This window comes from Mus caroli, unplaced genomic scaffold (assembly GCF_978045245.1).
Source record: "Mus caroli unplaced genomic scaffold, Mus_caroli_1 scaffold_1, whole genome shotgun sequence".
Taxonomy (NCBI): Eukaryota; Metazoa; Chordata; class Mammalia; order Rodentia; family Muridae; genus Mus; species Mus caroli.
Window position 1 is genome coordinate 124668194 of NW_028227256.1, and position 24506 is coordinate 124692699.

The following is a 24506-nucleotide window of genomic DNA, read 5'->3' on the forward strand; positions in this document are numbered from 1 at the left end:
CTTCTGGCCTTCATGGGTATTAGGTATGTATGTGGTACATGTACATACATGCAGATGAAACATACATATATATAATAAAAATAAATCTTCTAAAAAGACACTAAACTGAGATATTATCTAGACACGTGTTAGTGAGGATATAGAAGAAAGTGTCCTCATAATGCTCTTTGTAGCAAATGTGACTTGGTATGGGAAAATAGTATTTAAGTTTCTTTTTAAAACTAAGACTGTCTTACATCCCTCTTAATTAATGTTTAATTCATTTATTCATGTTTAATTCATTAGTATTAAATATATTCTCATTATGTGCAACCAGTCCCTAACATACTTTTTAACTCATAAACCTGTGGAACTAAATCCTAATTTTTATTCCCTAACTCCTTGCAGTCAGCATTCAGCTTTCTATCTCTGAATTTGACTCCTGGGCACCTCATATTAGTAGACTCTTACAGTATTTGTTGATTCATATAACATGATGGTTCATTTGTATTGTAGCAAGTGTCGGTTTTTAGAGACTGAATAATACTTGGCTCTATATGTGTACAACATGATGTTTTCCATTCATTTATCCAAGTTTTTAAATTTTAGATTTTGCCCTTTTAAACTGTCAACTTAATAACCTATAGTCATCTAAGAGGAAAGCTTCCATGGAGGAATTGCATATATCAGATTGACCTTGTGGGCATATCTATGGGAAATTGTCTTATTAGTCAATGAAAGAGGACCCAGCCCGCAGCCTAGGTAGGCAGTTGGAGTAAGGCAAACTCGCTAAGTAGGAGCCTAGGAGCCACCCAGCAAGCAGCACTGCTCCACAGTGCTTGCTTGAGTTCCTGTCCTGACTTCCCTTGCTTATGGAGCTTAACCACTTGGAAGTGTAAGCCAAAAAACATTTTCTCTTCTGAATTGCTTTTAGCCAGACTGTTTTATCACAGCAACAGAAATTAAACTAGAAGAGATTTTGAAGAACTAATATTCTAATTAGTTATGCCATTTTCCATTACTGCCAACAGTCCACAAAGATTTCCAGTTTTCTGGACATCTTTCCACTGCATTTTACTTTCTGGATTTTGAGTAGTACATATCCTAGTAGGTATACATTGACATTTCTGTTTACCTTATGCTGAGTGAGGTTGAGTATCCATTCATGTAGCTGTTGACTATTTGTACATTTTCCTTATGGAAATTAAAGTCAAGTTCTTTTATGTACAATTTATAATTATGTATTTTGCTTATTTTTAAATTGGATTTTGTTGCTATGTTTATAGTAATTTGGTTTATTGTTTTTTATCAACTTTGTTGAAATTTAATATTAAGATAAGATTTGGGGAGGGGGTTGTATATGTATAAGATGTTTTATTCTCCACAGAGTGATACATGCTAAGGTGGGCTGGGCTTGGGCCAATGTCCCCATATGTACAGAATTGAATAAAGTAGGTCTCCGATTTGCCTTGATGTGAAAAGGGACATGGGAAGAAGATGGCTGTTAAAACCAGAATTGTGTTAGTCCTATGCTGGTCCAGGTTTGGAATGTAGGGAGATAAAGCAGCTCTTTCTGTGTGGTCACTTCTAGGCAGGGGATGCCTGCTGGCTTTGGAGGGCATTTTCCCACTGAGCATTCAGTATCTTTTGAACCCAGGCAGGAACCCTTGGTGTAGGCAGGCTTTCTCCAGCCATCGTCTTCTTCACCAGCTCTGTGTGTTCTGGGACCATGGGGATAGAGCTGCTCGATGCTGCAGCTCCCTCTCATCTTCATCCTCACTCTCTAATGTGAGTCTGGCAGGGCCTGCATCCGGTTTTGGGTATCATCAGCTCAATCTTCTCCCTCACCCACTGGTGCCAGTTCCATCTCTTCTTGTTCAGGATCTTGACTGAGGGGCTGGCACTAGTAGCCTGCTGGGCCTGTTCCTGTTTCCTCCTGCTCTTCCTCAGGTTCTTCACTGCTGTAGGACTCTGATGTGGCCCTAAGTCCACAGTCTGATTAGGGGATATATGCTCAGGGACCATGGTGTCTCCCCTAAAACTGTTCCTGCCATCTGGGCAGGGGCTTCTCAGAGCCCACAGCCAGACCCTCACCTTCACTTCTGTTGGGACAAGACATGCTGGGACTCTTTTACGTTTTTCTTATTAAACATGTTAAAATGTGCTAGCCATATAAAGTTCTATAAACATTACCAATTTTAATTTTTCAAAATTATTACTTGGTCATAATTGGGCTAAAAGTAATAACATTTGAAGAATGCTCACATTAAAATTCTGATAGCTATATCAGCCATTTTATTAGTTTTAGTCTGCACAATTGGGATAATAAGTTCAGTGTTCTTTTTAAAATCTTACCATTCATTTCTAGTCCTCAAGATTTATTTCTAACAATTCTATATAAAAAGATTTTTGTACTTTTGTGGGAAAATTAACACTCAAGCAAAGTGTAGACCAAAAAAGATGAAAGCAGATGAAATGCAAAGGTGACTTTGCTCTTTTGATTTTTGTGAACTGGAATACATTATGAGATCCTGCATTCTTTTACTCCTTGAAAATGTTCATGGCAATAGCAGAGGACTCACATATGAAAAGGCATTTTTAAAGGTATGTAAAAGGACTCTGTCATTGCTTCCACCATCACCATGTTTAAATTATGTTTGTAACACTTGTGTGTTGAATTGTCTAAAACTGGTGTGTTGTCATTCCAAGTCTCAATACCTCCACATGTAACCTTATTTTAAATAGCCATTAATTAGTTAAGATGAGGTCATAATAGAGAGTATTTTAAGTTTCTAGTCCAGTATAACTGATGACCCTTAAAAAGGAAATTTAGAGACTAAATAAACATTTAGTGAAGTACCATATGAAGGTGAAAACAGCTGTTGGTACACCAAGGAGAGAGACCTGTAAGATATCGTTCAGAACCCTTGAAAAGAACCAACCCTGCCACCAAGAACTATGGCTATTACATGTCTGTGGTTTCTTTCTTTTTTTTTTTTTTTTGGTTTTTCGAGACAGGGTTTCTCTGTGTAGCCCTGGCTGTCCTGGAACTCACTTTGTAGACCAGGCTGGCCTCGAACTCAGAAATCCACCTGCCTCTGCCTCCCAAGTGCTGGGATTAAAGGCATGCGCCACCACGCCCAGCTATGTCTGTAGTTTCTTATACTTTATTACTGTTACCTTTAAAAACTAATAAAACCTTTAAGTAGGCCCTGCCCTATTTGTCTTAGAAATGAACTTTTTATCCTTTGTGCTGATGACCACTGCTGCTCAGGGGAACACTTGAAAATCATGTAGATAAATCAAAAACAATCTTTGTCATCAGCATATCCAGCATAATGAAGCCTGCCAGTACCATGACTAGGTAAATCATTTAAAAACATTTAAATGGTTGAATGTGAGTTTCCATATGACTAAAGAATTCCATATTCCTAAATAGAAATTAAAATATATGTTCACAAGATTTTTTTTTTTTTTTTTTTTTGGTTTTTCGAGACAGGGTTTCTCTGTAGCCCTGGCTGTCCTGGAACTCACTTTGTAAACCAGGCTGGCCTTGAACTCAGACCTCTGCCTCCCAAGTGCTGGGATCAAAGGCGTGCGTCACCACGCCCGGCCTTGTTCACAAGAATTTGTATAAAAATGTTTGTAAATGACCTTATTTGTAATATTGAGGAAAGTAAAACTAACTTAGTGTCTATTAACTATACATAGATTATGGCTACATGTGTATATCAGAATGCATATGGCTTACAGAAATTAGTGCAATATTATTTTCACAAATTATGTTTGTATCTTGAAAGGCATGCTAAGTGAAACGGTTACAAAAGACCAAATACTTGTAATCATCCCAGGGATATGCTGTATCTGAGGTCATTTGTAAATCTCTGCGTATGAGAACATGATTGAGAGCTGTAGGTTCCGACGTACTTAGAAAATATTTGACTTTTATAAAATAAAAAAGATTGTTATTTTGAAACAGTGTATTAGAATTCAGATTTTTAAAAACAGTAAAATTCTACTATCTCTTGAAATTTCAACATCTACCTATATACCACATCATGTTATTCTAGTGTATTAGCTATGTATTTTACCCTTTTTTGCAAAGAAGGGCATTGTTTAATGATTAAAAATGATAAAACACAGACTGAGGCCTAAGACCATATACCACCCCCTACCCCCAGTGTCTTTCCAAACCCTGCTTGACTCTAATGACAGATCCAGAACAGGGAGTTTGGGTGTGTGCTGCTTGGTTCCCATGTTTCTCAGGGGTAATTAGCAGTAAAAAGATTGTCAAAGAAGTAGTTGTTTGTTGCTAACCTACTTTTGTCTCTTTGTCTAATTTGAAGGATATTTACTCTTTTTCTTTTTCTTAGTGGTTATCCTCTTCTACCATATATAGCTAATAAAGATACATTTCTTACAGCTGTACTCTCCTTTTCATGCAAATACTATCATGAAACTCAGACCTCCTATAGCTGACCATTCTTCCTTTGTTCGTTTAATTGTATGCAAAAGAAATTCATAATGTCTTAACACAAGATAAGTTTATTAATGAATTCAAGTTGTAAATAAGATACAAACAGACCCAGTTCTCCCAGGTATGATCTCATTTTCAGATACTCTGGTATAATTCATTTCTGTATCATTCATTCAGAGACCAGAAGTAGAAGGAGAGTTCAGTGCCAGACAGAGCTGATGACAAGAGTGATTATTCTCAGATGTAAAGGAACTTAGCACTCAGGACACAAAGGTAACAAGGATTAGTCAGTATACATAGTGAGGATTCATTGAACAAAATACACGAGTCCCTATACAAAATACACTTTTTTATATCAGCTCTTAGAATTCAGTAGGTACATGGGATTCTTGAAAGTGGGCTATGGAATTCACAGTATAGAAAAGTGTGCTGAGTTGGTGGCATGTGCTTGTAACCTGGGACTTGGGGAGACTGAAGACCAACCTGAGCTAAACACTGGAAGGAGGGCAGAGAGGAGAGAAGACTGACTTCAGAAGACATTGTGGATAATGATAAATGACAGTGAGTTGGAGCAGTGATAAAACATTGGAAATATTAAACCATTAGTTGAAATATTTAAAGTACATACTGGTTTTTAACCCTTAAAGCGAACTACATGGTGGTTAATATCTTAGAACAGTGTAGGTCCTATGTAAAATAGATCTTTCCACAGTAACAGAAATAACTCATGTCAGCACTTCCATGTATAACATCCACTAGCACATTGGTACTGAGCAAATGAAATGTACTTAATGTAACAAAAGAATCGAGTTTACATTTTTATTTAATATTAATAAAATTTAAATAGCCACTTGTGGCTAAATGTACCTTAGTAAAAAGTTCAAGATTCAGACTTGTACTTTATTCTCTTCTTCCCCTACATTTAGTACTTGTAATGCACTGAGCAGCTTACTAAACTTTCTTTGCCCTTATTTCTGCATATATATGATGAAGATAAATGGCATACATATCTTCATAAATTACTTTGTAAGTCTAATGACTTAGTTCATATAAAGTATGTTGACATTTCTGTGATATATGGCACTTTGGTGTTACTCATTGTTCTTATTTTCACTGTTAGAACAGGAGCTAAGGAAACAGCCTCTAATCCAAAAACTAGAGGCTTTTAAAAAATATTTATTATTTAAATTGTATATAAATAGATATGGTACACACAAGTAAGTACTGGAGCCATGTTGGATCTCTCTCCTTGACACCAAAATAAAATTACAGGTGGCTGTGAACTGGCGATGTTGAAAACTACACTGTTCTTTGGAAGACCAGCATGTGATCTGAACCACTGAGCCATCTCTCTAGTTTCCAGCCACTAAAGACTATTATTGGAAATCTTTGGCATATGGTTGATCCATTTATTGACAATGTACATGTTACAAATATAGTAAACAAAGTTAAAATATATTTGGGTATATTTCGGGGCTATCATTTAGTATTAAATATTGCCAAATTTGTTGCTAAAAAAGATGATGAGATTTTTATCAAACCAGTGTTGGGGGTGGGGATTTGTCTCATTAAAAAATATTTTAGTCATTTGCTTGTAATACCATTCATCTCACTAATTCACATCTTTATCTCTTGTATGTGTAGTGCTAGGGTTGAACTCTGGGCCTTGTGTGCCCTATACAAGGTCTCTACCACTAAACTGTAGCCCCAGGCCTTTTTCATTGAGGTAGAATCCTGGTAAGTTCCATACATTGGTGTTGAACTTGCTATATGTCTCGGGTGGGTCTTAGGCTTGTAATCTTCCTGCCTTAGCCTACCAGCTAGCTGGGATTATAGACTCACTCCTATACTTTTCTAAAGGGAGATTTGTATAGTTTCATTGCCAAGTTTCATTAGTTAGATTCCTGTACTGAGCTCCTTACGCCTTTTCATTTCCCTGCCTCTCACCCAATAATTTATTGTAATATTCAGACTGTTGTATAGAGGTTGGTTGATTCTAATCTGCCAAGCTATAGACTCTGAAGTATGCCCTGCCAGACCCTGGTTTTAGCTTTTCATTTTATTCATGGTAAAAGTGGTGGACTTTATTATAGCTAGGTCATCATATATTGAAGCCCATCTACTTCTATAATTTTTGTATCTTTCTCCATTTAGGTATTTCCTAAAATATACCATCGTAAGGGGGGGGGTGGGACCCTAAATTTTTTTAGCTTGATTTTGAGATGTTGGCTTTTTAAAGAATTGTTTTCCAGTCTTCCTTATCTGTTGCAAGTAATTTTTTCTCTTTATCAGTTAATATTTTCAGGTTTTAAAATACTTTTTTTCATTTTGGAGCAATATGCTGATGTATAGTTTTTAGAATTTTGTTTTTAATCCATCTTAAATTGTGAACAAATTGTTTAATTCTTAACATTTAAGTGAAATCCCCTGACCAAGTTACAAAACAGACACATTAAATTAAGAATAAAAGGTAGTGTTTAGTATGCATATTAGATACAGATGAACTATGTAAAAAATACTTCACTGTCATTATGAATTTGTCCAGCATACATGTCTTTCATAATTTACTACATCAATTCAATAAGAATGAGATTTCTTTTTAAAGTTTTTTGTCTGTTTCATACAGATATACCCGCCTTACACTCTTTCTTTCTTTTTTTCCATCAGTTTATTCACTTTACATCCTGATCATTGCCCCTACCTTCCTTTTGGTCAAGCGTCCCTCCTCCCCCCACAGTCCCTCCTCCCCCCACAACCTCCCTCCTAAGCCTAGTCCTGCAGAGACTTGATATGCCAGGGTAGTGGGGGATACCCAGTTGAGATTTCTTAAATAGCAGTTTCTCTCTGTAGTGATTACATACAAATTGTTTTACATTTTATTTACAAAGTCACATACATAATTCTCTTTAAGACTTGTGTAGATCTTTTAAGTTCTAAATTACATAGTTTTTAGAATTTCAATCCTTTATGATTATATAGTAATATGTATGCATACTCAAGATGGAAGACTGAAAAGGAACAAATTTAAACCTACTGTGGGAATAATTAGATATCTTTGTTTTAGGTCTGACTCAAAGCTTTCTGAATTCATTTTATTTTTAAAACCATGTCATTAAAATTTTTCTTAAAATGAAAATTATAGTTGAGATCTTTAGAATTGTACAATCTTTGAGTACAAATAAAAACTATATAACTCAATGGTGAGACATGAGTCCTTAGCCACACTCAGTGTTCTTCTGCTTTATGGGCTTCTGGAGTCAGATACACCCATCCCTACTGCAGCTTGTTTGAAGCATGGAACTTGTTCTGAATTGTGAGGAGGGGGATGCATACAAGCTGTGTGTTAAAATGGCAGAGCCACTTAGAGAATGACACCAGGAACCAAAAAAATAGAATTAAGCCTGGATCTCTGAGTCACCACACAGAATAAATATTTCAAGATCTCTAAACCATTTTCCACTACTGTGTTATAGTTTTCTTCCTGTGATTGTTTCATGTTGTTTCCCAAATTTTAAAGACTGTAAAAGCCTTCCTTAGTATAAGGGACATATAGAAACAGACCATGGACATTATTTTATTAATATCTGTTGTAAAGAGTCACTAGTGTGATACCAAATCTAAAGCGTAGGCAAGATGGAAATCTGTATATTAATCTGGTATTTGTCATAAGAGCATAACCTAACTAGCACATGGCAGATTTCAGCTAACTCTTGATTCTAGTATGTCCAGACTGTACAGTCTATAAGAGGGCCTGTTCTGTTTTTTGAAGATCCTTTTTAGAGGCTCAAATCTTGGTCCCATTTGACCTGTGATTGTAGTTATGCCTCTGGGTGAAAATTACATGACCTGGAAGCTTCTAAGAGATTTTCCAAATCTCCCCTAATTTGTCATTTAAATTTGGAAAAAAAATCAATATACTGGTGATAATACTTAACTCCCAATTTATAAGAAGAAGCTATCAATTCTGAATGAAGTCATAAGATCATATAAATCTGAATTATAGTTTGGGGTTTTTTGTTTAGTTGGTTTTGTGGGGGGTTGTTGTTGTTATGCAACATAGAACTGAATAAGGACAAACTAACCAAGTTGGTCTATAGAAGTGGTCACAGGAATAGCTAGATGGAACTCTGGAAGCCGTATCATAGAGGAAATTGTTAGAAATAATTAAGGAATTTTTATTTTTAAAGAGAAACAGGATGACACTGAGTCTCAGATGGTTAAAATGAAATTTGTCTTATACTTCTCTGATCTTCACAATATTTGATTAAGAGCTGTTTGTTGGAATGAGGCATATAGGTCACCCCAGATCTGGGTCTGGTGAGGCTTTTTTATATTTTATTTTATATTTATTTATTTATTTATTTTTGTTTTTTTTCAAGACAGGGTTTCTCTGTGTAGCCCTGGCTGTCCTGGCACTCACTTTGTAGACCAGGCTGGCCTGGAACTCAGAAATCCACCTGCCTCTGCCCCCCAAGTGCTGGGATTAAAGGCATGCTCCACCACTGCCCGGCAAGGCTTTTTTAAAAGTTTCTGAACTTTAATATAAAATGAACACTTATTCGGAAATTGTTTGCAGATAGTAGCTAGCATCTTCTAGTGTGTTTGACTATCATCCCCAAAACTTGTAAGGATATTAGTGAAGATTTTTATTTTTAAGACATGGCCTCTCCAAGTAGTCCCAGCTGTCCAATAACTCTTTATGTAGATCAGATTAGCCTTGAGCTCACAGAGATCCTCCTGCCTCTGCCTCTCAAGTGCTAAGATTAAAGGTGTGTGTGTCATTGCTTAGGCTAATAAAGAATTTTTTTTAAGATTTATTTGTATTTTATTTATGTAAATACATTGTTGCTGTCCTCAGAAACACCAGAAGAGGGCATTAGATTCCATTACAGATGGTTGTGAGCCACTGTGTGGTTGCTGGGAATTGAACTCAAGACCTCTGGAAGAACAGTCAGTGCTTTTAACTGCTGAGCCACCTCTCCAGCCCTTGATAAAGCATTTTTAATTGGATTTGAAGAAATGGCTCAGTGGGTAAGATTGCTTGGTATGAAAGCAAGGCAACCTTATTTCACATCCCCCAGGACCCATATAAAAAGCAAGGTTGTTGGTGCCTGTAACACTAGCCTTAATGGGGAGAGAAAGTGAATCCTGGAAGTTTGAAGTTCTCTCTTCCCAGATGACAGTAGATGATGTAAAATTGATTTAGAACAAAAATCATTGTACCAGTATACTCTCCTTCAAATTAGTTTACATTGGAAGTTAAAATATAGTTAGAAATCTGTTTGAATAGGAAGGAGTTTAAGCTGAAGGGTAAAATAATTGGTTGAATGATCTGATAGAAATATGTTTGTCCTAGAGAAACCACCAAATGTTTTGAACCTTGGTAGAATTAAGGGTGAAAGAATTTGTAATTTCAAGAGGATTAGCAGTAGTGCTTGCAGTGCTGGTAGCTGTGTGAATCTTGCAGTAATTCTGAAAAATCCTAGGATATACAGCACTAGGCTCAAAATTTTCTGTTACTTCTCTTACAGACTTTGTCCTCTTAGGACCCAGTATAGTTAGCTCGTACTCTCTTCTGAGTGTTATATACTACTTTGAATACTGTTGGGCAGTAACATGATTTATTATCAAGCACAGATTACACTGTGCACATAGATAATATAAGCTTGCTCTCTACTTTCAAAGTGTGATGTACAACAATGTTTTGAACTGAATGGTGCTCACTCCTTGCCTGTACGTACCAGAGCAGTAGTACCCTTAGAGTATACTATATTTAGCCTCTGCATCTTACCTTTTGAAAAGCAAATTTGAATCTTTTATTTTTTTTTTGAATCTTTTATTTTTAATTAAATGTCTAAAATAGCACAATGTTCATAACAGCTTCTTTCCATTGAAGGGCTAAGCCATAGCTTGCCTGACCTCCTGGTGCGACTTCTCCATCCTCTCTCCTGTGGTGGAAACCCTGTTTTGTTTGCTCCTTTTGTTGCATTAACCTTCTGTTTCTAGTCTTTTCAATTGTCCAATCCTCATTTATGACTTTCCATGCTCATCTGCTCTTCCTTTCTTTGGAATAGACTCTCTTTATTCTTGACTCTTTTCATTCAATAAATCATAAAGGCAGCTTGTATTCCATCTTACCCAGGAAACCTGTGGTAACATTTTAATAAATGTTCTAGGATATCTAAGTAGCTATTTGGGAAAAAGATGAAATTTGACTCTTGTCTAGCTCTTTGCACAAGAATAAATACAGAAATGGCTATCTATGTAAGTATTCATAACAAAAAAGGAATTAACCTAAGTGTTTCATCGGCCAATAATTGATTTAAAAAGCATGATGTATCATCCAGTGGAGTGTAATATAAATGAAATTACTACAGCTTACTCTTTCCTTTCACTTTGGGATGGTGTTTCTTTGTTTTTGTTGTTTCAAGGAAGACTTTATCTGTATAATTCTGGAACTCATTTGGTAGACCAGGCTGGCCTTGAACTCAGATTGGCTTGCTTCTGCCTTCCTAGTGCTGGGATTAATGGTATGCACCACCACTGCTGGCTCAAATCTTTTCATTTTAAACTGATGCCTTTTAATGGTCTTTTATAATTGAGTCAGTATTTTATTATCTTTAATTTTTACATAGAAACATAATAGTATACTAATTTAAAATATCACCTGGTTGGTTTAAAGCCAGTATTACATTTTTAATCTTAGAGAATGCTGAGGATTTAACACTTATCTACTTATATTTCTCACACCTCTGTCTTTTCCATTTTGATATTTCTTTGGGAGGTTATTTATCACAAGTGCCAAGGCGTATACCTAGTTAGCATACTACACATTTTTTATTGATAGCAAAAATAGAGGAGCATTATTAAATTAATCTTAGGTAATGAGTTATCAGGCACTGAAATCTTTTTTAATGTAGCTACAGGCTAATTATATATTCAACAGGGAGGAAATAATAAGATTTTGATATTGTAGCTCAGTAGAATAGTGCATGCTTAGCCTGCACAAAACCTGAATTCAATTGTAGACCTGAGAAAGATTTCTTATAAAAATTGTTACATAAGGGATTATAAGATGTCTCAGTGGGTAACTCACATTGTAGAAGGAGAAAATAAGCTCTACAAAGTTGTCCACATTATGAATGAATAAATGTTGCTTCATGACATCAAATTATACCTAAAGATATGTCATTTTAACGGCACAGGAGTTAGGCAAGACAGGGAAGAAATTTAGGAAAGAATCTTTGCAGCTCATAAGTCAAGTGGGCGACTTGGTGTGGTTCCTAATCCCTTCATGTTTGTTACTCATTTTCTTTGTTTTTGTTTGTTTGTTTGTTTGTTGTGGTTTTTCGAGACAGGGTTTCTCTGTATAGACCTGGCTGTCCTGGAACTCACTTTGTAGAACAGGCTGGCCTCAAACTCAGAAATCCGCCTGCCTCTGCCTCCTGAGTGCTACTCATTTTCAAGTCATCAAATAAGAGTAAACAAGCCAGGTTTGTTGGGGCCATCTCCCAAGTAATGTGGAAAAGAACTGTTAGTGTAGAATCTCATTAGCTGGTTAATCTTACTACCTGTAAAACAGGGATCAGATGCCTTGAGTTTTAGTTATTGAACTCTAACTAAGATATAGAATAGAATATTTCTGAGAACACTGTGTTTCTTTGTTATTTCCTGTTAAAACATAATACTACAGATGTGTGGGCTGTTTAAGAGTTCAACAAACTGAAGACCTCTGTACCTTTATTCTTTATTGACACTTACTAGGAATCTATGTCTTTATTGAGTATATTATGCTGTTTGAGAAATAAAAATTAGGTAAAAAACTTAGACTACTAGAGTTACTAGAGTGTCTGCTTGGTATAAAAGAAGCCCTGGTTTTCGTCCCCATGCTACAAAAAAAAAAAAAAAAAAGGGAGAAAGACACAAAGAAAACAGACCACAGGAATTAAATTTCTTCCTTCCTTTTGGGCATTATAATTTCCTGTTCAGATAAAACAGACAGTTAAGGAATGAAGAAAAACTTGCAGGGTTTAAATGCCTTTTTCGTCCTTTGGGCTCCTGTAGTGTCTACAGCACAAGATGCTAGGTTGTGGGCTATTGTGCTCACTGGAAGACCCACAGGAGGGGCAGACACACACACAAATTCTAATAAACATACTCTCACAGTTTAAAACTGTTTTGACTTAATAGTTAGAGAATTTTACCTCACAAAAGAAAGGAGAGAGCCAGGATTGAAAAAAGGATTCTGCGTTCAAAACCAGCCTGTGTTATTATATAGGAAGCCCCTTTCAGACTGCCAGGGAGAGGGCCAACTGGGAAAGGTTGTACAGTTGCTAGTGGACAGGCACAAACAACATTTGGCATCTGTTTTCTTTCTTCCTCCTCTCCCCTCTTTCCACTCTATTGTTTTTTCTTATTTCTTCCCTCTAATTTTTATCATACCCCCCAAAATTGACATGGGTGAAAAAAAATTACGTATTCTAACCATACAAATACTATCTTATACTGTCTTTGTTGTTCCACGATTATCCTCAATTTTATTTTTATTTTTTATTTTTTTATTTTTTGGTTTTTCGAGACAGGGTTTCTCTGTGTAGCCCTGGCTGTCCTGGAACTCACTCTGTAGACTCAGAAATTCGCCTGTCTCTGCCTCCCAAGTGCTGGGATTAAAGGCATGGGCCACCACGCCTGGTTTATCCTCAATTTTAAAAACATCTAAAATCCAACCAAATGCAATGCTTTATTTAGGTTCATTTAGTGGTTTGTAGGCTTCTGATTTTTATAAAATGCACACACACACATATTTATGTATTTGTGTAACTGTCTGCATGTGTGCCTGCACACTGGAAGAGGGCATTAGATCCCATTATAGATGTGAGGCTGTGTGTTGTTGATAGAAATTGAACTCAGGATCTCTATTAAGAGAGTGCTCTTAACAGCTAAGCTACCTCTCCAACCCCCTCAGATTTACATTCTTAAGAGTTTAGGCTAGCTCTTTAGCTAGAGAATGACCAATAATCTAAATTGTGTGATTATTATGTATTTGGAGATTAATACAGCATAAATAACTATTACATCAGAAGACAAAAACAACTCATAGCGTATCTTGTCTGAAGAATTTCGCACTAGATATCTACAGTTTCTTCCTAGTTCTCATATCTTCTTTGTACCATCCTGTCGCATGTATGTTCTTTCTGTTTAGCTGTTCTAAAGATATAAAAATTAAATGCTAGCCTAAGTTCCCCTAAAGCAACCATCCCGGCCCATTCCCTCCCCCCCCCCCGAAATAGTCACTACTTCTAACAAAAGGTACAAGTGATTTTTCTCAGATGAAATCTTTGCTAAGTGGCAAGCATAATTTCAAGGCAGCTTTACTTCAAAATGGCAACAAAAACTTGTTATGTAGCAGATGGACATGCTGACATACATAATAAAATGAAGCAAGACACTTATGGCAAAAACTGAAATGAGTCTTTCCATGCTTCAAATGATAATCTTTCTTTTTAAGATTTGGAAATACTTAGGTTTTATAAATTCTAAATTAGTGAGAAATCATAATTAAAACACTTTGAGATAGCTTTATTCTTGTCAACTAAAGGCTTCCCTTTAATTTGAAAAAAGGGTAAGTAAGCTGTTGGTAGTAAACCCCAGTAGCACACAGTGACGTAAGTTGGACTCCATAGCACTAGAGGGAGAGAAGCAAAGTCCAGTAATAAACAGTCCCTATTCAGTCTTCACATTTCAAGCAGCACACAGAACCTTATTTTCAATGCTATAGCAGTAATTACCTAAGTTGACTTTGTTATCCTATCACTGTTAAACCAATTTAGAAAGCTTCCTTTCTTTTCTCTTTCTCTTACCTTTATCATGCGTTGTCAAGATTATCTTTGTTCTATAGTCAGAAAAAAGTATATATAAATCTGTGAAGCTGAGCCAGAGCCTGTTTTGGGGGAAGGGGTGTTAGAAAGGAATACTGTAAGGAAAATAAGTATATTATAATGTCTGTAGCTTTTGTCTTGGTGCTTGCTGTACTGCTCTAAAGAGCCCTGCTGATCTCAGAAACTATAGAATTGTATACTTCGTACAAGACAAGTTTGATTTCTAGTTAGTGGTACATGTATTTTTTTCCTTCAGTTAGTGCAGGTAATATGTGAGCATTGTCCTTAGAGCATTTCTGCATTCTTGTGGAAATTGAATCTTTGTTTAACAGAAGAGGAAACTAAGATAAATAGAATAAAAAGACTTTTCAGTTACTCGGTGTATTATCCAAAAGGTGAGACTAATCTTTATTTTGTTTTTCTTTTCATGCTTAATGAGTTTCTTTCATTTGGTTCCTTGTCTTACTTAAGTCATCCTTGGGCTAAGGTAGACAGCATGTGACAGCAAGCTGAGAGATCCTTTGTCATAGTTCTGTCACTGTCTCCATCTATTGGTGTGAAGAAGTAATGCTCCTTCCTAAATATGCATGATGCTTTGTTTTAGCAACAAGGAACTGCCCCTAAATGTATTATCTTTTCTTTCTTTTGTGACAAAAAGTCAGTTTAAAGATACGAAAAGTGTCATGGGATGTCAGCTTTTGGAGTGTGTGTGTGTGTGTGTTTTAGTGGTGCTAAAGAGTTACTTAAAACTTATATGTATTGTAAGTGGTGTGGTAGTGCACACCTTTAATCTTAGTACTCAGGAGCCTGAGTCAAGCAGATTCTTTTGAGTTCAAGGGCAGGCAGAGGTACATAGTGAGACCCTGTTCTGAAAAAACAAAACCAACCCCTCCAAATTATGTATATTAACAATATTAGATTCCTTAATTTATTCTCTAGGAAATATGATCATTTCATCTTTTTGCAACATGATCAGATCAGGTATCATGGTGCAAAAAGTAATTTTTAGCAAGAAACCTCCCAAATCCTGGCAGTCTTTGCACACTCCGATTGTTAGCTCTTACATCATTGCTGCTGACTTACTAATGAAGAGCTCAAGATAGCTTCTGATGCATTCCACATATTCTGGGTGGTGACTGGCTAGAGAATCACTGACATCACAACCAGCAGCTGTTGATTTCTGTTGTCTCTTAAGTCCTCAGTAAGTGCTTTATTCTGCTCCTGGTGCCTGACTAATCTGAGTGTTCAGCTCTGTAGAGGAGCAATGCAGAGTGTCAGTGTACAGACACTATGGAAAATGTGCTTTCAGTAACTCTGTATGATGAAGCAAATGACAGTACAATGAAGGTATGTGGTTCTAAACTCATTTTTATGTTTATAGAAGGTATTAAAAAGATAAATTATTCTTGTTTACTTAGTACCATAATTTTTATTAATGATTATATGCAATAAAATCTAAAATTAGGGCATTTAAAATATTATTTTTACAAAGATATATGTGCATTTAGATGGTTAAGAGTCATGTACCTACAGTAGTGCCAATTCCTTCCTACATCTCAGATTTTCAACATTTCTTGCATCGTGTAAATAGAGTGGTTTACCCGTGTGCTGGTTTATATTTATATATAGCAAAACAAGTTGTCAGTTGAAAGAAATGTTTCGTTTAAGTTCACTTTAAAATAGATCAGCTGCATGGCTTGTTCAATTGTTAAATTTCATTGTGGAGCAAATAACAATGTGAACGAGATACTGGTTGGAAATGAAGAAACTGAGTTCTTTAACTCTTAGAACCCATGTTAATATTTGTGCCCTTGATTAAGGAAGGCGTAGATAATTTTTAAAGTACTTAGGAAAAAATGAAAATTTGTCTTTGCTGTGAGCTGGCATAATAAAATACCATGTTACAAAGAGAAGAAACGTCACTCCCACTCGAATTCTTAGAATTACCTGATTTTCTAATTTTACCATCTGAAAACTTGACATCCCCTTGTTTTCCTCAAAACTGGAATCTTACCTAATGGTTATGCTGATAGGGACAGTGTGTCTACAAGGATGCAACTGACTTGTTTATAAAATTTTTTTAGTTTTTTGTTTTTTTGAGAGTTCACTTGCTTTTTACCTGACATTAGTTGAGATTTTAACAAGATTTGCAATTGCTGTGGCATCTTTAAACATTTCTACTTGTATGACAGTTCTTTTGTTCTTAAGAAATAACTCATTTCAGTTTTAGAGAACATAGAATCACTAAATGGCCACGTAGGAAGACTGAGTATCGCCTTTTGTTCTCAACTGTGTTTGTAATTAGGTTCATAAATATACTAATATCTGTTATTGAAACTAGACTTTTACCAGATGCATCATTTCAATCTTTTTAAGCGTCGGAATTTTAAATCTTTATATTGAACACTTCCAAAAAAGAATAAAAATTAACATGAGCAGTATTTATCTTTTGTTTTTGTTTTTGTTTTGTTTTACGAGACAGGGTTTCTCTGTATAGACCAGGCTGGCCTCGAACTCACAGATACACCTGCCTCTGCCTCCCAAGTGTTGCTCTCGCCTAAACATCTAGTTCGCTTTTAATCTTTTCCTCATCCCCTGTTCCTTTGGGGTTTGTCTGTGGCTCTTTTTGCCTCTTCTCTTAATTCATCTCCCCCTCTTCCATCTTCTTTCCCACTTTGTCTTGGGCTTTCTGCATCAGAAAACTGTGCATCTACTTGGTGTCTTACCTTCCTTTCTCTGATGGAGTCTATATTAACCTTTCCTCTCCTTAATCCCCTCCTCTCGTTTCATAACATTCATTGCCTTTTTTTTCTCTTTCCTCCTTCCTCTCCTTTTCTTCTAGTCTCTGGTCTGGTTGTCTTGACTTCTGTCTGTGACTACCGTGTGCTTCCTCCTCTCTCCTATACCCTGTGTTTCTCTTGTTGACATGTCTGTATCTCCTCCCTCTGGCTCTGTGTCTTTGGGGTTTTTAGGTTTCCATTCCTCCCTCTTGTAGCTATCTTCTTTCTTTGCTTCATATGTAAGATTTCAATGTCACCGAATGGAGAAGATCAGTTGACTTTAATCTGTTTTGTTGTTGCTGCTGCATAGTCAGCAGCAGTTCCTGGTTGCATTTAATTTATGTTAAATCTGTTCTCCCTCAAACTGGTAGATAAGGAGTTAATGATCTTAAGGTTATATATTTTAAGTAAACAGACTTTTAGTCTTAGTTCATTTTTTTAATTTATTATTAAAAAATAGACACCCCAGAAGAGAGCATCAGATCTCATTACAGATGGTTGTGAGCCACCATATGGTTGCTGGGATTTGAACTCAGGGCCTTCGTAAGAGCAGTCAGTGCTCTTACCCACTGAGCCATCTCTCCAGCCCTTAGTTCATTTTTTTTAGAGCTTCATGCTTGAAGCATTGTAATTAAATTGAAGTTATCACATATTAAATATTTTAAAATACTTTGTTTTCCCAAGTTGTACATGCGTAGATCATTACGAGGCAGGTTTTTTTTTTCCTATTAAAATTTCAGGTTCATAGAAAGGAATTCAAAATCAAGACACTATAGTTAATTCTCTCTTTATAATTGTGCTGTAGGTTATGAATAAATTTGTATTTATTCAATATTCCTAAGGCCTTTTATGTCATTACTTTTCAAATGTGTCATGGTAGACATATGCTCACATTTTCTAACTTGTGATTTGTATTTTGAAGTAACTATAGATTCAGGGGATATTACAGAAATAAATAGTACAGAGAAGTTTCCTGGTAGGTTTTGTTTGTTTTAAATAGGTTTTGTTTTTTTGCTTTCTTTTGCTTTCTTAGTAAGGAATGAACCCAAGATCTTGTACAAGCTAGGCAAAGTACTCTGCCATTGACCTTTATCTTCAGGCACTTTAAAATTATTTTTTAGCCAGAGTCTTGCTGAGTTGCATAAACTACTTCATTATTACTCGATAGCATCTACCCAGTAAATACAAGATCCTTCCTGAGTCTCCAGAGTAGCTGTCACATGAGTACACTGTGACAGGAAAACACAAGATGCTTTAAAGTCTTGACACTTTAAAAATGATATCCTCAAGATTTTGTAATAAGTTTTTAAAATACCCTAAAGCACAAGAGTTCACTTCCCATTTACCTAAATACAAAAATCCTAAATCTTTTAAATCTTGCAATAGTCATATTTCCATTAAAAGCAAATTAAGACAACTTGTTGAAATATCCTATGTATTAACAGTACCATGATGGTTTTATAACTAGTATAATCTTACCACAAAAGGAAATGCGTGAAAAGTTTTCTGTACATGTATTCCTATATGTGTTCAAGAAACAGATATAGAAATTGAATTTTTTCAGAGTTAAGTTAAATGCTGTTTTCACATATATACTTCCTGCCCCCATAAAATGTAGCAATTATTACTTCTACATTGTTTTGATGACTCTAATGTTTTACTACTGTCTCTGGTATGTGATTGTTGTGGACAATATAAGGTCCCTTATAAGAACCCTTATAAGAACCCTACTTCCAATTGTCTCTATAAGCCTCTGTAGCTAATCAGTATTCATTTTAATTGATCTGTGTTAATTTTGGTACAGAATACAGCCTGACCATTCCTAATCCCCAACTCCAAAATGCTAAATAATCTTTCTGAATGGCAAAATGGTGCCACATAAAATATTCTATGACTCATCTCATGTCAAAGTCAAAATGAAGACACACCAAAAATATAAATAAAACTGCCTCCAGGTCAGAAAGATAGTGTCTTAGTTAGGCTTTTACTGCTGTGAACAGACACCATGACCAAGGCAAGTCTTAAGACAACATTTAATTGGGACTGGCTTACAGATTCAGAGGTTCAGTGCATTATCATCAAGGCAGGAACCTGGCAGCATCCAGGCAGACATGGTGCAGGAGGAGGTGAGAGTAATATATCGTCCTCTGAAAGCTGCAAACAGAATATTGGCTTCCAGGCAGCTAGTGTGAGGGTCTTAAAGCTCACATCCACAATGACACACCTACTCCAACATGGCCACAGCTACCTTAACAAAGCCACACCTTCTAATAGTGCCACTCCCTGGGCTGAGCATATGAAAACCATCACAGATAGATAGATAGATAGATAGATAGATAGATAGATAGATACATGTGTGTGTGTCTGCACGTGCACCCCCACACGAATGGTTGGTAGTTGGTTGGATACACACATATATCCACATGCATATGCAAATGTGATTTTAATAAATTATGTGTGTGTGTTCCTGCTTGTCTGTATATGTACCATGTGTGTTCAGGTGTTCAACAAGGCCAGAAGAGGGTGTTAGAGCCCCAGAAGTTGGAATTACAGGTAATCATGAGTCACTTGATATGGATGCTGAGAACTGACCTTAGGTCTTGTGCAAGAGCAGCAAATATTCTAAACGTCCAAGCCTAAACTATGTCTCCAAATCTAAAATATGTTAAATATGTTTTAAATAAAAAACACTCCTGATCTCTAGTATTTGGGGCAAAGGCTGTTTAGCTTGTATACTCAGTTTTACTAAGCCAAAGTTCTACAAAAGTATAACTCAGTAAATTTAATGGAGGAAGCTCCATTAATATCTCATTGCTCAGTCTTAATTCTTACTTGAGTAGAGCAAGTTTATCTGAATATAAATAAATTTCTTGGTTCTCCAGATGGTTATGTATGACCAGCATATAAATGTACATGTATATTGTGTGTAAGATAGGGTTTCCCTGTACAGTTAAAACTGGCTTCAAAGTTACTGTTCTCCTATTGTAACCTAGAATAACATTATGCATTATGTAGTATATAAACATCACAAATAATGTTATGTAAATCTGATATTTTTGCAAATATTTTATTATCTAGTATACGTATTTTCTAATGGCTGTATAGCTAATATAAATCTATGGATGTTCATTTATATAATATACATGCAGGAAATAAAAAACAGGGTTTGTTAAGATTTATGTAGCGCTTGTAAGGAACCATGAGTCTGTAAAACTGCATGTGGTTTGTGAATCTGCTTGAGGGAGGAAGCACCTGTAGAAGTGCTATATCTGACTAGAAGTCCTTGGATTTATTAATAAAATTTCAAGAATTCATCATGGTCTAAGAATTGCCACTTTATCTGCTTTACAAATTGATGCTAGGTCTGTTATTTTTTACTTATCATTTCCTTATTTTTAAATGTTCCAAGGAGTGTGTGGCTGTTGCCTAGAATAGCAGACATTCACACAGACACCAAAGTGTTTTCAAGCAGCTTTTGCTGTTGTTCACCTAAGCAGAATCCCATGTAGTCCAGGTGGGCCTTGAGCTCTGCATGTAGTGATAGGTTACTTTGAACTTCTGATTTTCTTTCCTCCCCCTCAACACCACACCCAGTTTATTTGGTGCCTGTTTAGGGAACACAGTCTACCAATTGAACTATATCCCCAGCCAGACATGGCTATAAAATACACAATGACCTATGATAACTGAGCATATAAGACAGGGTCACCAGGAAAGTAACAGGACATTTTACTGTCAGTTAATTTTACAGTCGTTACTAAACCACAGCTCTCCTTACCTGGTATAGAGTGAGCAACAACAAAAGTTGGGCAGTGCATGAAATGGGCAGTTGTAAAATAACACAAAAGAAATTTACTAAGTATTGACAACAAAATGAGTGAGACATGGCTAGGAAATAATGAGGGAAAGTCATTTAAAAGTGAAACATTCTCCCATTCAGCTTCCAGCCATAGGAAGCTGAGCCAATTAAGATAGCAGTGTAGGTACTTTAAAAAAGACTATACAGGTCTTCCAGCTCCTCTTGCTCAGTATGTCCTATAATAGGTCTCCAGAAACAGTGAGCAGCTGAGCATTGTTTGCCCTCAACAGTAGCTCCTCACAAGGTAAAGTTGTTTGTACTTTACGTAAAAGAATAGTTTTATAGTGTATGAGGATGGGTAATGGAAACAGAAAGAAAACTCCTGGTCTACCAAAAATTTGCTTTTAACCTATTTGTTACTTATTATAAAATGATTGTTTATTCAAAGAAGATATAAAACCTTTTGAGACCCTCACCCCTACCCCATATAATCCTTAGAGATGCTGTTTTGAATAAAAGCTGGTCTTTTGTTAAAATGTAGTTGGCAACTTAATTAAGGATAACACATTAAAAGTTAAAAAGCATCCAGTTGCATCTTTAATTAAAATTCTATAGAAGATACACTCTGCATCATAAAGGAACAAAGTTATGTTAGATAATAGAAGTTCCACATGTTGGTAAAATATATTAAGCCACTAAAGAATTATTGGGTGAATTAGATAAATTTGCCTGAATCCCTATGAACTTTGTAAGATGCTGATGGTAAACCATTGTATCTTTGAAACTCTCAAAAGGGTTTTCATTATTATGACCTTGAAATGCAAAGTCATGGGTAAAGGCTATAAAACAATAATTTACTATATAGTCAGTACAGAAAACTATTAAGTAAAAGATAATCATGGAATACCACATTAGAGTCTAGATGTGTGCACATTGATAGCATGAGAAATGATTGAATAAAGAAAGAGATTAATCAAAACGTGATGCCTCATGACTTTAATCACAGCACTAGGAAGGTAGAGGCCAGTCTGGTCAGGAACTGGAACATAGGGAGTTCCAGACTAGCTAAAGATACATAGTGAGACCTGTTTGTAGAGAGACCAAAACAGAGCAGGGTGTGTGTGCATGTGTACGTGTGTGTGTGTGTGTGATTATACTGAGAATGGTGTGAGCCTTGCCTAGACCACATCAGTCAGAGACCCATCCAGCACCATCTCCCTAATAAGACTGCTCAGTGGCCCACATGAGTCACCTCACAGGGATAAACATAGCAGGCCCACTATGAATGACAAAGATATTTCTATTCCAGAAATACCAGCCACAAAAGCCAGCCAGATCCTTCATTATACAATACTTGTTTCTATAACTTGATAAAATATAATGTCCTTCATTAGGGAAGTAATACGCTTTTCTCATTTATGAGATAACTCTGAGTTTGAGAATGGATGAATAAATGCTGCAACCTCTGATTGATTCTCTCCTACTGGTTCTATACCTTTAAGCATCTCCAAATAAATAATAGCTATCACAATTTTGGGGACGAATTTCAATCAATTCAATCAATTCAAACTCAGTATTGAAACCAAGGAAAATCTTTGTTCTCTCATCTTTTATGTCCATTATCTTGAGCTCTCTTCTCACAGGAATATTCTCTATTGTTTATTCCCTGAATTCAAGCATAGATGTGTTAGGAAGTGATTAACACACCTTTTATGTAAAGCTACAATACTGGACCTGATTTCAGTATGTTATCCTTTGCTCCATCTGCTGGTAGCTAAATTCCTTTCACAGGATTCTCCATATGCTGTGCAATCAGTAGCCATGATTTTCCAGTTTTTCTTCTTCTGATCCATGAACTGCTAGCATCTCACATGATTTAATTCACTTAGCTGCTGAAAGTTCAGTCTCTAACAGTTCTGGAAGCCATTGATCTGCATGTTGCTGCTTCTAAGAATCTTCAGCACCATCCTCAGAGAACTGGAACCAGCCTTTCCCCTGGTTCTGCGTAAAGATGTGTGGTTACCCAGACACCGCAGGCTGTTCCTTTCCTGCTTCGGTTCTCTAATGAAAACTAGACCTTCTATTCTGGTTTAAACCAGGATCCCTAGTTAATAATATAAGCATATGAGTAAACTTCTTTTAATACCTAGCACTCCTAATGGGTCTTGATTTGGGGGAGAGGGGGCCTAGGCTTCTGTGCATATGTGCTGCCTTTTTTTTTTTTTTAATGTGTAGATATTGACATGTATACCTATGGAGGCCACAAGACAACTTCAAACACTGTTCCTCTATCATTATCAACTAACCTGGAACTCACTTAGTAGGTTAGGATTACCAGCTGAGAAACCCCAGGGATCTCATCTAGCACTGGAATTACAAGTATGCCCTTTCATACCTGACATTTTTTACATGGTTTCTGGGAATTAAACTCAGATCTTCATGATTGTACAGCACATATTTTACCCACTGACCTCTCACCCCAGCTCTGAATTAGGCTTTGTTAGCTTTTAGTTGTCAATTCTTTTGGTTTTTCAAGATAGGGTTTCTCTGTGTAGTCCTGGCTATCTTGGAACTCAGTCTGTAGACCAGGATGACCTCAAACTCAGAGATCCATCTCCCTCTGCCTCCTGGGGCAGCAGTCTAATGCTATCTGTAGATAACCTTATTTTAGTTTCAGTGTACTTTTATACATGAATGAAACAAAACAATGATCCAAAGAAGTTGAGTTCAGAAAAACATGTAAATGAATGTCAGTAAGCATTTACTAAATATTAACAGAGCAGCTCTTTCCCAGAACTTTCTGTGGACAGACTAATTTAAACACAATTGCCTGGCATGATTATATCTGGGTAAGCACAAAAGCAAGACAGAAGAACATATCCAGATTCAGGGTACACTGACCAAATTGGATTCTGTAGCTGTGTTCTGACATCCAACAAGAGTAAACATGTCTTATACATTGAATGTAAATGTTTGTCACAGGAAGCACGAAATTATGTCCAAGAACAATCCAAGAAACAAAATGCACCTGAGATAAAAGGTCCTCTGCCTTTCTTTTCTGGACCCTCTCTCATAGTTCCCCAAAGCATTGCTCACCGTGCATCATTCTTCTGACTGTGTTCTGACACCAGGCTTACAGTAAAAACTGCAGGAAAGTTTAGATGACAAAAGATGCATACAACAAGATAGCAATAATAATTTGATTTATTAAAGCAAAAATACTGTTAATTAATATTAAACTATTCTGTTGAAACCAGACTTGTGTCTTTTAAAAACAAAAAAAGTACTAACTTGCTAACTTTGATCAGATAGAGCAGCAAGCACAGTTTAGTCATTTGATAAACATTAGAAAAATGTACAAAATTTTTAATTTAAACAAAAATTGAGAGGTCTAGTTTTTCAGCTGGGTGGTAGAGACACACAGCTTTAATCCCAGCACTCGGCAGGCAAATACCCGTGAGTTCCAGTGCAGCCATGCCGGGGCTACAGACACTCTGTCTTAAAAATGAAGGTTGAAACTATCTTTTCTCTCCGTGTAATATATGTTATTGACAGGTCAGCTATGTTAATATTGTCAGGTCCAAAAGAAACCC

The 24506-nt window shown here is 36.2% G+C and overlaps 1 protein-coding gene and 1 pseudogene across 6 annotated transcripts in view; one reads left to right on the forward strand and one right to left on the reverse strand.

The window, feature by feature from the left end:
* R3hdm1 (R3H domain containing 1) overlaps positions 1–24506 on the forward strand; it is a 134685-nt gene that overhangs the window by 23749 nt on the left and 86430 nt on the right. The window lies entirely within an intron of this gene.
* Positions 1567–2039, reverse strand: LOC110296004 (male-enhanced antigen 1 pseudogene; annotated as a pseudogene).